General features: G+C 41.5%; 1 long non-coding RNA gene across 1 annotated transcript; it reads right to left on the bottom strand.

The window, feature by feature from the left end:
- Positions 1-685: 685 nt before the first annotated feature.
- LOC134444771 (uncharacterized) lies at positions 686-1,342 on the bottom strand. Its single transcript, XR_010034100.1, has 2 exons — positions 1,174-1,342; positions 686-804 (listed from the first exon to the last, which is right to left on the bottom strand). It is a non-coding gene; the product is annotated as an uncharacterized LOC134444771 (long non-coding RNA).
- Positions 1,343-15,134: the final 13,792 nt, after the last annotated feature.

Here is a 15,134-nt window from a genome sequence, read left to right as displayed (position 1 = left end):
ATGGCTGAATCTCAAATGGTGCACTTGTGCACTTTAGTGTTCATGTTTCAGTGCATATGCCGTATTAGTTACGCACTGAAACATAGTGCCCGAAGTGCACAAGTGCGCCATTTGAGATCCAGCCTCTGTATTGAGTGGGGAGCCCTTTCAGATGACTTTGTCCTGGGCACAGCCAAAGCTGTCAGCGGTCCTGATTATGTACGCACAAACACTGGTTATGATGGTAGGAACCCAAGCAACATATTAACGTGCCCAACACGTTTTTTTAACGTTTATTTTTGGTGAGTGACACGTTCAGAATTGGTTCAGAATAGGTTCAGAATTGCGTTCAGATATGGTTAATTTGTAGGTTCCCGATTACGTGCTCAGCACGTTCTGAAAGGGTTATTTTTTGGTGTCCAACACGTTCTCTAAACGTTTCAAAATAGTGTCAAACAACACGTTCGGAAAAACACGTCCACGGACGTACAGATAAGGTGTACATTTGGGTTTTATTACGTGTTCAACACCTATTTTTGACACCATAAAACCTGCCGCAGCGCCTTATGGGCTTGCTTTTTCTGTTAGGGGCTTACAATTTGACCTATGCTTTATCCTATAGCATTTATGAGGCCATTACCATTATTACTACTGTTATTATTATACCCTTAGTTAGCCTAGCAATGCAAAAGAAGAAAAGCATATGTGCAATGCATGTATTTATTTGTTTTTAAAACAAGCTGCCACTTGGGCTCCAGGGGCTGGAGTGCAGTCTGTGTCTGGGCTTTCTGTTAATGTTGAAGAGGGCGCTTGCCTTGGCTTCACCTGAAACATAAAAAAAATAACTTCAACAAGATGCTCATGACAAATATAATGGGCCGCAGCTGCATGAGCCCACTCTAAAAATCATGCTTTGCTGGTCGCGATGATTTCACTGTAATGCCCGTTAGGTTCAAAGGACTCGTGTATGAAATATGAAACAAAATCTAATCCACATACTTCTATGTCTTCTCACCTTATTAATAAAATAATACAGAAGTGGCACCTGTAGTAATCTTAAATAATAGTCTACAGTACAATACAATGTTCGTAACGGTATGTTAGAAGTATGGAAACCACGTTTCATTACAGTCTAAAAGTCCACATTGTTTTTAATGAGTAAATGTTATTAGCGACATGCTAATGACAACTCACCGGAGTTTCACGTTTGAAGTTTCACGTCGTCGATCCAGAAAGAGAAATTGTCAAAAGGAGGGTTGATATGTGGTAGTAAAGAGGATGCGGGTAACGTCAAAGAAGGTGAAAATATGAAAGATGAAGGATAAAGTAGTCAAAGTTTACGGAGAAATCAAGAGGGTGAAGGTCTGTCAGGTCAGGCAAAAGAAGTGAATTTTCAGTTTATCAGAGCGGTCGCCTAGCAACCGCCCAACCGCGAGCTGCACAGCTGCATCCAGTTCAGACAAAAACAATTTGGACTTCGGTGCTAGATCAGTGTTTTAAGAAACGTGTCTTTTGACACTAAATCTGTATGTTCGAATTTAGTGTCAGAACAGTGTTTTAAAAACGTGTCTTTTGACACCAAATCTGTACTTTCAGATTTCGTGTCAAATCAGTGTTTTAAAAAACGTGTCTTTTGACACCAAAACTGCATGTTTGAATTTGGTGTCAAATCAGTGTTTTAAGAAACGTGTCTTTTGACACCAAATTTGTACGTTCAGATTTCGTGTCAGATGCGTTGGTATTTTCACGTGTCATTTGACACTAAACCTAAACGTGTATTGAACGTTTTTAAAAGGTGTTTTTGCAAACGTGTCAAAGAAAACGTTTCACAAACGTGTTGGACACGTTGGTTTTATTCAACACCTTAATGACACCGTTAAAAAACGTGTCAATTGGTTCAGAAAACGTGTTTTGCTGCTTGGGAAAAATGTTCTCTGTTTTCTGATGGCCTTTGAATTAAGACAGGCCAATCTGGAACCTCTCCTGGATAAAGAGGTAAGCTTCAATAGTGTGACCTCACTCCTAAATCATAGACAGACATGGAGTATTAGCCGGGGAGCCAAACTCTCAAAAGTGCTTTAAAATGGGAGGAACCTGACATGGCCTGCCATACTTTTTATTCGTGTTTTTTTTGTTAGTTCTATCCCTTAGGACAAATAATTGGAGGGTCTGCTCGGGCGGAAATATCGCGAAAAAAAGTTGTGCCTATTTTAATGTATGTACCCTTCATTTTTCGAGAGAAATTTCTGAAAAATGAAAAATGACCTGAAATCCTTGGTGGCTTGGGTAAGCTGTCAATAAAGGCTTTCCAGGTGCACAGGACATACATGCTGACAACATTCAATTGAAAAAAATATTTTTAAATCACATTTCAATAGGGTTTTGACTCAATTTTATGCTTCAAAATTAGGCGTTTTTTCACTTTTTTGCTATATTTTCATCTTTACCTCATTGGCAATCAAGTTTTTCTTCATGTTTTGACATCAAACAATATGCCATTCTTTTTATTAAGAAGTATAGTGATACCACAACAAAAATTATGAAAATACAACCAAAATCAATGGATCTGTGATGACTGTAGTGTATGTACCCTTCATTTTTAGAGAGAAATTTCAGAAAAATGAAAAATGACCTGAAATCCTTGGTGGCTTGGGTAAGCTGTCAATAAAGGCTTTCCAGGTGCAAAGGACACATCTACTGATGATATCCAATAAAGAAAATATTGTTAAACCACATTTGTACATGATTTTGGTTCAATTTTATGACCTAAAATTAGGCGTTTTTTCACTTTTTTGCTATATTTTCATCATTTCTTCATTGGCAATCAAGTTTTTCTTCATGTTTTGACATCAAACAATATGCCATTCTTTTTATTAAGCAGTATACTGATTCCACAGCAAAAAAAAATATTAAAAAATACAACCAAAATCAATGGATCTGTGCGATTTCACCTCTAGTTGGTGATCAATAGGCCCGGAAACTCAGGATTTCCGGCTACAATCAAAATGCTGAAAAGCACACTGTACCCTTAGCAATGACATACATCCTCTCACACACACACACGCACACAAGTAATCTGGGGATTCTACAATGATTTGCATCCCAGGTGACACCCCCCCCCACACACACCCCCCCGCCCCCCCAACGTATGTACTACTACGCACAGTACATCACCCGTACATTCTGTACTTTGTGGATGTGACAGTGAGCTATTTTCACAGAAGGGGGAGACCGCAGAATTACACAACTACCATTCAACACCTTCTGCCATCTGCAGGCACAGTAACCCAGAGGAAAGCCTAGACTACTCTCAAAATTCTGAAAGATACACTGTGTGTACTGTTGAGTACATAACTATCAATCCTGAAGGAAATTAAGGTCTCTAGCAGCAGAAATAAATAGAAATGCAAAACATGATACATATTATTGCACAACATATTTAACATGTAACACACATTTAGCCATAAGGCATTTCACACAACCACACACATACTGTTCTGTAATACACATCATATACACACAGCACCTATACATACAGCAGTATGCCATGGAGATGAGGTTCTAGCGATTAAATGCCTATTCATTACCAGGAATAAGCTCACTTATAGCTTGAAAGTTGTGGGCCCTCATCTTCCAGAGGGTGGGGTAACCATAATAATATGTATCAAATTCAGGCAGGCAAAAAATGCATATGGTGCATATTATAAGGTCACACTCAATCTGCAATATCTGGACTTTTTCCATCTAGTGTTGCTTTAAGTTTTTACCAAGGTATTGTATGATGGTAGAATTTGAACACTATGTAAAGCCTTCTCCAACCAACCTCAAGAATCTGAATGAGAGATCTAAACTCTGAGGAGGCTAATACCAATTGTGTTCCCTGAACCAATAGGTGCAACAACTTGTTTCTAACTTCTTAAAACTTATTTAAAGAAATGACCATATGAGGTCATAGAAAATATGCTAGTCTGTTTGAGGGGTTAAATAATTTCCATCAACAGTCACTGAAATACTTTGTATTTGGAAAGCTGAATCAATATGCAATTATATCAATGGATTAAAAAAAAGTCTCAAATTATAAAATCATGGTTCAGGAAGCATGAGCGATCATTGTTACACATGGATTGGCCACCACAGAGTCTAGACCTCAACCTCACTGAGAATCTTTGGGATATGCTGGAGAAGGTGTTATATAGTGTCCAGACTCTACCATCATCAGTACAAGATCTTGCATTGGTGAAAACTTGGTGAAAGTAAGTCCAGACATGGTATACATTTATTAAGACAATACAACACCAAATTTGTATCATAATTTAAGAAAAGGGTGGTCATACAACACAACAGTGTGTGAGACCTTTCCGATGCTGACGTTTTAGACCACACTGTGTAGAACCCTTTCTGATAGAGTGGAGGGGTGGTTCTCCTTATGTCAAGCACCGTCTCCTTAGTTTTTATGGAATTCCGCTGCAGCTAGTTGGTCCGGCACCAAGTTATCCACCTGTCGCCTGTACTCCCCATCCTACCCACCCTTGATACACCTCACAATTGCAGTGTCATTATGGAAACTTGCATGTGGTAGGTATAGCAAAAGCATGTGGTAGTGCTGTAGCAAAAGTAGGTGGCATAGGGTGAACAACACCAAGGAGAACACCATTCCTTGTGGCACTCCAGTGCTGCTGACCACAGTTTGTGATGTAAGGTCATTTAGTCTGATGTACTGGGGTCATTTATCCAGGTCACCAGAGCTGTATCCACCATCTGCAGAAGTTAGTCTCAGCAAAAGTGTCTGGATGTTTGAGGCACTACTAGAGAAATCAAAGAACATTATTCTCACTGTCTCCTTTGTCCAAGTGAGAATTTTCCCTATGTAGCAGTTACAGGATAACGTCCACAACTCCCACATTATCCTGATAAATAAACTGTATGGAATCCAGAGCATGGCAAACCTGGGTTTTCTTTCTGTTGAGCAGCAGTACCCACTCAAATGTTCTCATTATGTGAGAGCAGTTGGTCTGTAATCATTGTTGTGTTGCTTTTTGGGGACTGGTATGAGAGAAGAGGTCTTCTACTGTAGGCACTATCTAGAGGTGCCTTACCTGTTTGTAGACTCTTGTTGAAGATGTGTTGCAGTGGCTCAGCTACCTCTTTTGTACAGGTTTTAAATAATGTTACAGGCTTAAGGACCAAAAGGGATACATGAAATGCACAGTACAAAAATACTTCACAACAGCATACTTTCATACAGTAGCCTACATACAGTACATATAAACAGGGAAGCTAATGAAGGCACTTATACCAGTGTTCCCAGCTCATAGACATGTCCCTAACAGAGCTATGACCTGGATCAACTAATTGCGCTATCAGTTTCAGCCATCAGGATGCAGGATGCAGGATGCACCACAGATATTTTGTGGCATTTGCTACTCCCAGCTCTTAGATAGATAGACAGGAGGGAACTTTAATCACAGTATCACACTCTTCCTAACATTGTTATCAATGTCAAACTCTACCTCATAATCAGAACAGATATAAAGGAGCTGTTGGAACTAACTCTTACTTGGAGATAGAATGGTAAGGTTGGCTGCATATAGCAAGTGATTAGTCAACACCAACTATCACCAACTATAAAACGTGTTTGTCATACCTCATTTCATCCATATAAGCATTGAATAAGGCTGGAGATAAAATTTTCCCCCGTCATACCCCGTTGATGACATTAAAACGTGTAGAGAGGATGTTTGCCCATTTAACATGCACATACACAAATTTGTACCAAACTACTGGGAACTCCCCCATGTTTCAGCAGCTGCAGAACAGACCAATCTGTGGACTCAAAGCAGTATTTCAGCGCTTCTTCTGCTTTTGGTGTCCACATCCTGACAGTGCGTGTGGTTGATAGTACTAATCTCTGGTAGAGGCATCCCAGGGATTTTCTGAGCTGTTGTCATCACATGCTGGAGTGCCTATTTGTCCTCTGATGGCACAGATGTGGAAGTTGACCAACAGTGGCTTCAGGATTTGGTAGCCCATCAGTTTCTTCTGGTAGAAGAGACATTGTTGAGCCTTGCTGACCACTGAGGCCATGTGAATACTCCAGGACACGTCCTCCAGGGATTTAAAGCTGCTGACCCTCTCCACCACTGTATGAGTCACCAGAGGGGTCTGTGACTTCTGTGATTGTTTTTGTGAAAGTCCACAATGATTCCCTTGTTGTTTTTGGAGTCCAATACGAAGTAATTGTCGTTACACCACGGCGGAAGATGTTTTGTCTTGTTCCTGTAGTATGTCTTGTCTTCATTCATAATTAGTGCGACGTGTCAGCAAATGAGGAGAAAGAGGCAGTTGTGGGTGGATAGGGTGTAGAGCAGAGGGCTTAGCACACACCCTTGAGGTAATCCACAGTACATGATGGTTGTACAGTCTCAGATAGTGGGGTTTAGAACAAAGACTCTATGGCTGGATGGTGCTGGAGGCCAAACTGTGGTCCAAAAATGTGCATATGTGTTCCTCAGCTCCATGTTCTCCAGTAGTGTATGAAGCATGCTGGCGATGATGTCCTATGTAGAACAGTTTGCCCTGTGTGCAAACTGCAATGGGTTATGTGATTCCTGAAAATATATTCTTTCCAGGCTTTGTGTAGGCCTGCCTTTGCCCCCTTCTGTGTAAAAAGCTCACTGTGTCACATCCAGGAAGTAGGCCTATGTATGTGTGGGGTATGTACGAAACATGTACGGTGTGCAGGGTGTTACCTGGGGTGGGAATCTTTGCAGGATCTTCAAATTAGGTGTGTGTGTGTGTGTGTGTGTGTGTGTGTGTGTGTGTGTGTGTGTGTGTGTGTGTGTGTGTGTGTGTGTGTGTGTGTGTGTGTGTGTGTGTGTGTGTGTGTGTGTGTGTGTGTGTCATATTGCTCAGTATTCAGCATGTATTTCAGCATTTTGATTGTAGGCTGAAATTCTATTGACTTTCTGGGCCTGTTGATCACCAACTAGAGTTGGAGTCCCCACCAGATCCATTGAGTTTGGTTGTATTTTCATGGTTTTTGCTGTGGTATCACTATACTGCCTAATAAAAAGAATGGCATATTGTTTGATGTCAAAACTTGAAGAAAAACTTGATTGCCAATGGAGAAATGATGAAAATATAGCAAAAAAAGTGAAAAAACGACTAATTTTAGGTCATAAAATTGAGCCAAAATCATGTACAAATGTGGTTTAACAATATTGTCTTTATTGGATATCATCAGTAGATGGGTCCTTTGCACCTGGAAAGCCTTTATTGACAGCTTACCCAAGCCACTAAATATTTCAGGTCATTTTTCATTTTTCCGAAAATTCTCTCTAATAATGAAGGGTACATACACTACAGTCATCGCAGATCCATTGATTTTGGTTGTATTTTCACAGTGTTTGTTGTGGTATCACTATACTTCATAATAAAAAGAATGGCATATTGTTTAATGTCAAAACATGAAGAAAAACGTGATTGCCAATGAGGTAAAGATGAAAATATAGCAAAAAAGTGAAAAAACGCCTAATTTTTAAACACAAAATCGAGTCAAAATCCTATTGAAATGTGGTTTAAGAATATTTTGTCTATTGAATGTTGTCAACATGTATGTCCTGTGCACCTGGAAAGCCTTTATTGACAGCTTACCCAAGCCACCAAGGATTTAAGGTCATTTTTCATTTTTCAGAAATTTCTCTCAAAAAAGGAAGGGTACATACATTCAAATAGGCACAACTTTTTTTCGCGATATTTCCGCCCGAGCAGACCCTCCAATTATTTTTCCTAAGGGATAGAACTATCCAAAAAATCACAAATAAAAAGTATGGCAAGCCATGTCAGGTCCAACCCAAGTTTGGGACTTCGGCTCCCCGGCTATATGGTAGGCCTATGGTAATGAAGAAATTGTTTTTCTCCAATAAAACAAACAAATAGCCTATTGCTATTTCAAATACTATTTCATATATTTTTTCATTAATATCTGCTCTTTCCAAGCTGACCACATTGCCACATAAATGTGGTGAGGTGACACTCATTACTTTAAAAAGTCGGGAATGTGTTGCTGATGTTTTACATCGTTTCAAACTTTTCTAAGTAGCCTATATCACGTCTTACCAAGTGAACAACCTCGCCAAAAAGGGTTTTTTAATTATTATTATTTTTCCGGGTGTGTTAATATCCTGGAAAGGATGTTTAATCATATAGCCTACACAGTGTTAACAGTGACCTCGACACACACAGCTAGGTAAGGTAATGTCAACGTCGTTGTGTTGACATTTTGGCGACCTGGTACGTTGCTATGACAAATTTGTGCATAGCGACACGAGTCCTAAACAGTAAATGTCCGAGGTACGGGAAGACAAAGCAAAAGACATATTTGGGATTAGAAAACGTGTGATTTATCTCACTTTCTTACATAAATTGTTGAGAACATCATGTCAGTGGAATGTTCAGTGAAACGTTTCTCTGGAAGATAACAATTTGCACGGGATATCTTTGTAACAAACATGGAGCCTTCATCCGGAAATGGCCTTGAAAATGACATCATGCAGTATCCCTTCACGATTGGCCAATACGGCAAATGCCGGGAACGCCCATGGGCGTGCTTGCATTAAGGGTGGAACTGTTTTACTGCAGCTGGACCCTTCTCCATAATTTTGACTCTGCGCCGCCATCAGAAGCGTTTCCCACGGTTAAGCGGGGCTGCAGATAAGCTCTGATCTCCAAAAAGTAGCTAGCACCACCCATTTGTACTGTGGACGAAGGCATGTGGGCACGTTTTCTGTAGATCAGCGCGCCGTGCGTGACATTGTGACGTCATACGTAACGTCATGACGTCATCTAGCGACTTCTAGCGACTTTTCAGCAAGCCCATAGCGACTTTGGCTGATTTTCTTTTGGCAACACTGAGCCCACTGCAGGCCTATGTGGCCTGATTAGCTCTAAGCGGACAAATTCATACATCATTTTAATCACATTCAATGATTGGGTAGATTTTGACCTGACTCAAGTTCTGATGCTGTCTGATGCTAAAAACAAATGACATGAGTGCTGGTGCTAGAATTCACGAATATTGAGGAACTTCATACAATAATATTAGAGTTATTAGTAGTTGTTTTGTGCATACAAAAACTTTGATGGCTGGAGGAGGAGGAGACTTTGATTTGGTGGCATAGCAAATTTATTGTTGCATCCATTTGCCAGGAGGAGTTTTTCTGAGAAGCTGGACATCGTAAAGAAAGGTCGGCTAACTCTGGATTTAGCTAATATTCTTACACAAGATGGGAAAGGTTTTGTCCACCACTTCCAGTCGGCAAATTATGAGCGATACCCCTGGCTTACGGGCTCCAAGGAACACGGCAAACTCTATTGTTGGGAATGTTTGTTGTTTGCTACTGATCGCCACGGTGTTTGGAGCCAGAGCGGGTTTGCCAATTTGGCTTGCCTAACCAAGGCGGCAGGGAGCACAGCCGGTTATCTGCGAGCTACGGTGCTGTCAAAGACATTCTGAGAAAAAAAAAAAACGGGTGGATCTACAGCTTAGCGAACAGGCACGCAGAGAAACGGAGCGTGACAACGAGAAGGTGAAGAAGAACAGGGACATTTTGAAAAGACTGATAGACTGTGATTTTTCTGGGCAAACAGGAACTATCATTTAGAGGACATGACGAAAGCGCTGGGTCTAACAATAGGGGAATTTATGTGGAACTTCTTTATCCATTGCCGAAAGCAACACGGATCTGCAGTACCACTTGTCCACTAACAAAGTTTTTACTGGGACGTCTGGCAAGATACAGAATGTCCTGATCGCTGAAGTGATGGGAGAGATCAGCAGGGAAGTCAACGAAGCACCGTTTGTCTCTGTTATGGTGGATGAGAGACCACAGACGCCAGTAATGCAGCGCAGCTGGCACTGGTTCTACGCTACGTGACGGAGACAGGTGTCAAGGAACGGTTTGTTCGATTTGAAGATGTCACCAGTGGGAAACGAGCCAACGACATTGCAGGTCTTCTCATCAATATTTGGAGGAAAATGGATGCCTGGATAAGGTGGTTGCACAGTGTTTTGACGGCGCAGCGGTGATGTCTTCTGGCTTAAAGGGCGTGCAGGCAAAAGTTAAGGAGAGAGCACCGCTGGCTTTGTTCATTCACTGCTGTCGAAGTTGAGCCAACATTTCTTCATTAAAGGCCAACTTCCGATTAAACACAATTTTACTCACTCCTTTTGAAGATCGGACGGTCAGCCCAAGTTAAACTCACTTGCAAGGCCCTCATAGCGGTGCGTCACCTCGCCTGGCTGTGTTTCCCGGTGTTTCCCAATTTACATCAATAATGCAGAGAAACGAGCGAATCACGAAAGCCTTTCTGTGTTTCGTCACGTCGAAAGAAGGCGTTGGCCACAAAGGTTTATGTCGACCCATTTTTCTAAAAACATGTCGAGTAATTTTTTTCTGCTTGTTTTCAATACAAGCAAGGTCTGGTGGCCCGAAATCTAGCTTAGCTTAGCTATCAGCTGGTTGCTACTCTCAGGTACACACACAGCACAAAGCCTCATCCATAGAGCAAGTCCACTGTGGTTGCTCCGTGCCTGCAGCTCGCCTAGGGGTCGCTGTCGAAAGAGCACAGCCCTGAATGGAGCATGCACGCCTCCGTTGGCGCCCCTATAGTGCAGTACCACCCGGGGAAGTGGCGACTCTGTTTCCCATTACATTCGCTCCAAGAACAGGAGGACTGAGCCAATCAGAGACGCATTTCTACGAGAGCTGGAAGAGTGAGCCAATCAGAGACGCATTTCCACGAGAAACACGGAACACCCTCTCGTTTCTCAACAAGCCACCTTGCTGGCTTTCAAAAACGGCTTGAAACAAAGCAACCAGAACGTTTTTTAAAACAGGACCAACGCGTAACACATTCAATAACAATGGGGAACACAGCAATATTAATCAAATGACGTTGAGAGGCCATCTTTAATATTTACAATTATTTATTGGAAATTAACAGATCATATCTTGCATGTAAACTAGCTTCATTTTAGAGATGTTATGCCTTCAAATGTGCTTCTCTGCCAGCAATAGACTTTTGGAGACATTCTGTGGGTCCACCAAAGACAGCTGCCCTGTCGTAAACTGAGCTATAGAAGTGTCGATTGTCACACAGCCACTTGGGCTGGAGTTAGTGAGTTGGGTAGGCCCATGGAGTGACCAGTTCCATATTTGACTTAGTCAGTTAGAGGCTGAACTGACCATATTTGTGAATGTATTCTTGTACTGAGGCACTGATGCTTTGACCATGTTTGTTACATGATGTAATACACTTGTGGGGTTTAAATACTGTTCTCATATGCAGTTCAGTAGAACGGTTGGGAGAGAGCTGGGGCGAGAGCTTTGGGGATACGCTGGGTGGCTACTGCCATTTGGGTAGCATAGCCTTGGTGCTAGCAGGTCGCTATGCTATGCTATTGGGACACATGGGGCATTTGGACACCATGGTTAGGAACTTGGGTTATGCTATGGGTAACTGTAATAACGTAGTTACTATGCTCTCTCACTTGCAATGTACAATAAATTGGTAATCTCTTGGCAAATGGACTCCTTCTCCTGAGTGACTTTATGGCTGCTTCCTTCACTGTTCTCCTGCACAAAGATGGGTAATGTATGCTTATGGCTGATTGGGTCCAATTAACTAAATAATAGCTAAGTATGTAATAGTGATAACAATAATATAGGTACTTGGTATTAATTGGTAAATAGGTAAACATATACAAGTCAGATAGCAGGTAGGATGGTTATCTATTGTGCAACTGGCATTATAGCCCAGATTAAGTCTTATTAATTAAATTGGGTTATGGACTATTTTATTGGCCCAGCTAATAATCTTAATTAGCAATGTGGGTTAATAAAAAAGTCACCAAACTGCTATGCGCATCGCCTAAATTTAGTGCTTACTCAAGGGGCCTCAAAATTGAAAGAATGCAATATCTTTTTTGCCCACCTCAACGGCCTTGCAGCATTTTTTTTTCCAGGTCACCTAAGCGCACACAGCTACTGGACGAAATCTGCCAGAAACGTCTCCCACGGGTGGCACCCACACGCTGGCAGTACAGTAACCCCGGGATTGACATGTTTTGGTTGAACATGGTCCTGCTTTTTGCCCTACCGGATGGGGTCAAGGACGGAGGTGACGCACCACTGTCTTTGAGAAGAGAGATGCCCTCATAGAGCTGTTTGATCACATTCTGGAGAATCACAACGACTACAGGGGTGATGGTGAAAAAAAAATCCTGAGCCTGAACTTTTTCCCCTGCTCTAACGACGACGACAAGATACTGCATAGTGACGTAACGTATGCCTATTTTGACACATTATTCAAACATTTAATAGCCTGCGTATGACCATTATTCAAGCCTGATAGTAGAAGAAAACCCTGAGCCTGTAACACTTTAATAATTATTATCAATGTTTTTATTTTTGCAAACTCTATCAAGCCTGAAATCAGGCATGGAGCCTGAATACTATCAGCCCTGCGACTACGATGAGGACTCGATGCGCTCTGCTGATGGGTTTAGAACACGACTGGATGATTTTGAATTTTGTTTTTTGCTGCACGCTTTTCATGGCATTTTTGACTATTCAGACGTGCTCTTTTCAATACTGTATAGTTTTGTCTGAGAAGGGTGAAGGAGTTCTGTGACACTGTTGAGCGAGAGAGGAGCTGGTTTGATGATATCTACCAGGCCACTGAACGCACCGCAGGTGCTCCGAGCGCGCAAAGAGGCCCAGCACAAGATCCTCGCGCACACTACCACAAACTCCATGGCATGATTCTGGACAACCTCATCTGCCAGACACAAACCAGATTCAAAGACCACGACAAGCTCTTGTTTACCACTCTTCTCGACCCCCAGAAGTTTCAAGAATATCAGCAAAACTTCCCACACTCAGCCTTCTCCAGCTTGACACAGACACACGGAGAAGTGTTAGATCTTGTTCGTTTAAAGGACCACTCTAATAGAAAACTATAAGGTGAGGGCTTAGAGCCAGAGGGGCGTAAGTGGCATTTGACCAACTTTACAGGAGAGCAAAACAAAATTATGACCAAACTTTAATCAACTGTGTTTATTAACCTTTACCTTCTACATTGCACCAACATACATACTTTTATGAAGAAGTACTTCAGTAAACAAATTATGATGTATTAAAGCAGTGTACATACTGTAAAACTTTACAAAACCTTAAAAATAGAGCAAAAACAGATACACCTTTTTGACACCAAGCGTACACAGTATTTTAAAAGAAAATTAGGCGTATCTGCTGAAAATTGGTTTCAAATACCTGACATTCATAAGAAAAAATGTTTTTTATTATTATTACTTGTTATTATTAGGCCTAGTATTTATTATTATTTAATTATAATAATAATAACAATAATTTAATAATAATAATAATAATAAGGTGTGACCTTCAAATTTTCATTTTCAACAGTTTATCAGTTAGCTAATGAGTCCAACTTAAAACATTTAACATTTCAAACTTAAACATTTAATTTCTTTGACATTTCACTTGTCCACTACATCTCTGGATCAGTGCCTACGTTCCGTGAGTTGTAAAACTCTGCATAGTAGTTGGGGATACTGCCGTTGCTGCAAAGGGTTAGTAGATCCTTTTTCTTCATGGCAGTTATCCCTGGGGGACTGCCGTAGAGGGAGCTTGGTGGCTGTATGATGGCTCTTGTAGGTTGCCGTACCTTCATTTTCTTGAAAGTCGGTGCAGTGATGTCATATTTGAAGAAGATTGTCTTCGGGTCCTCTTTCACATTAGCCTGGGAACTCCCATACTATCTTTAGTTCTACACAATCGTTTCGATCTGAAAGACAGGATCATGGGATCTGTGTCATAATGGCCAAGCATTCCGACCTTTACAATTTCTCTGCCCAATCAGAGAGCAGGGCAGTGTGTCATAATAGCCAAGTGTTCACATAGCGGAACCATTTGATTTTCTGCCACTGGACAGGCTGTCCATCCTCATCTTTCGATCTGTTCTTCAAAGTGTGGCTGGAGAGGGACAGAAATCCTTGTGAACAAGCTCATGTACACGGTATGGGTTTCTCTGCCTTGCCATCCTCAAGCGTGTAGTACTCATCAGGTGAATAAATGCATACCTTTCGCCTTGCAGTTTCTACTGCTGCATGAACACTATCACATTCCATTTGGCTATGGCCTGACTCCATGTACTTGTGGTCAATTGAGGAGAGGGGCAGCAAGCTCACAGCTCGTATTTTTAAGGAACTTCAATTCTTGGTGATATCTGGCATACCGTCATCTGGCAGGTAGCTTGATAAGCAAGACCCCCTGTCTCTCTCTTCAAGAGGGGGTGTGGCTCGTCGGACAGGGCCGTGGGTAGCCTATAAATAGCGTACTGGACCGACTGTGTTTTTTGATAATGTGAAAAATCCGGGATAATTCCGGGAAAAAAATTCAAATCGGGAAGAAATCGGGAAATGAGTCAAAATTAGGGAGTTTCCCGGGAAATTAGGGATGGTTGACAGGTATGACACACACACACATATTTGCAATACTAGCATATGCACAACACAGCACTATAAACACAGTACATGTATAAAGTGAGAGTGAGTGTTCAGTGAGAGGGAGGAAGAGACACTGACAGTTTTTTATTTACAAAGATGCACAAAAAGGAAAACGTGTGTAAAAAGAGCAGACATGGACAACACAAACATACGTGTATGTACAACACAACACAATAGACACAACCCTTTCACTATTGCCCATAAAAATGAATAAGCTTATTGAATTGCTTACGCACAAGCTGGCCTTTCTGGGCCTTCTCAGTCTCTCTCCTCGCAAAGTGGTTAAACCTAACCTTGCAATACAATGAGGATGCCGCCTTAATCAGAATGTGAACATGGTTAAACTCAACAGATTCATCGAACATGTGACCGTCTAACTGCTGAAAAAATGTTTTGCCCTCCGTTTCAGCTAAAACTTGGGCAACAACATTTCTTGTGATTCCACAGCCACTGGGAATCTGGCCACCATTCATTTTGATCTTCTTCTGAATAATCTGCTCCGTGGTTGAACAGATGACAACAACGCCCCTGGATGGTTGCTGCAGACATCCCCGACTCTTGAGTGCTA

Source organism: Engraulis encrasicolus, unplaced genomic scaffold (genome assembly GCF_034702125.1).
Source record: "Engraulis encrasicolus isolate BLACKSEA-1 unplaced genomic scaffold, IST_EnEncr_1.0 scaffold_71_np1212, whole genome shotgun sequence".
NCBI lineage: Eukaryota > Metazoa > Chordata > Actinopteri > Clupeiformes > Engraulidae > Engraulis > Engraulis encrasicolus.
This window is presented reverse-complemented; position numbering and strand designations above follow the sequence as displayed.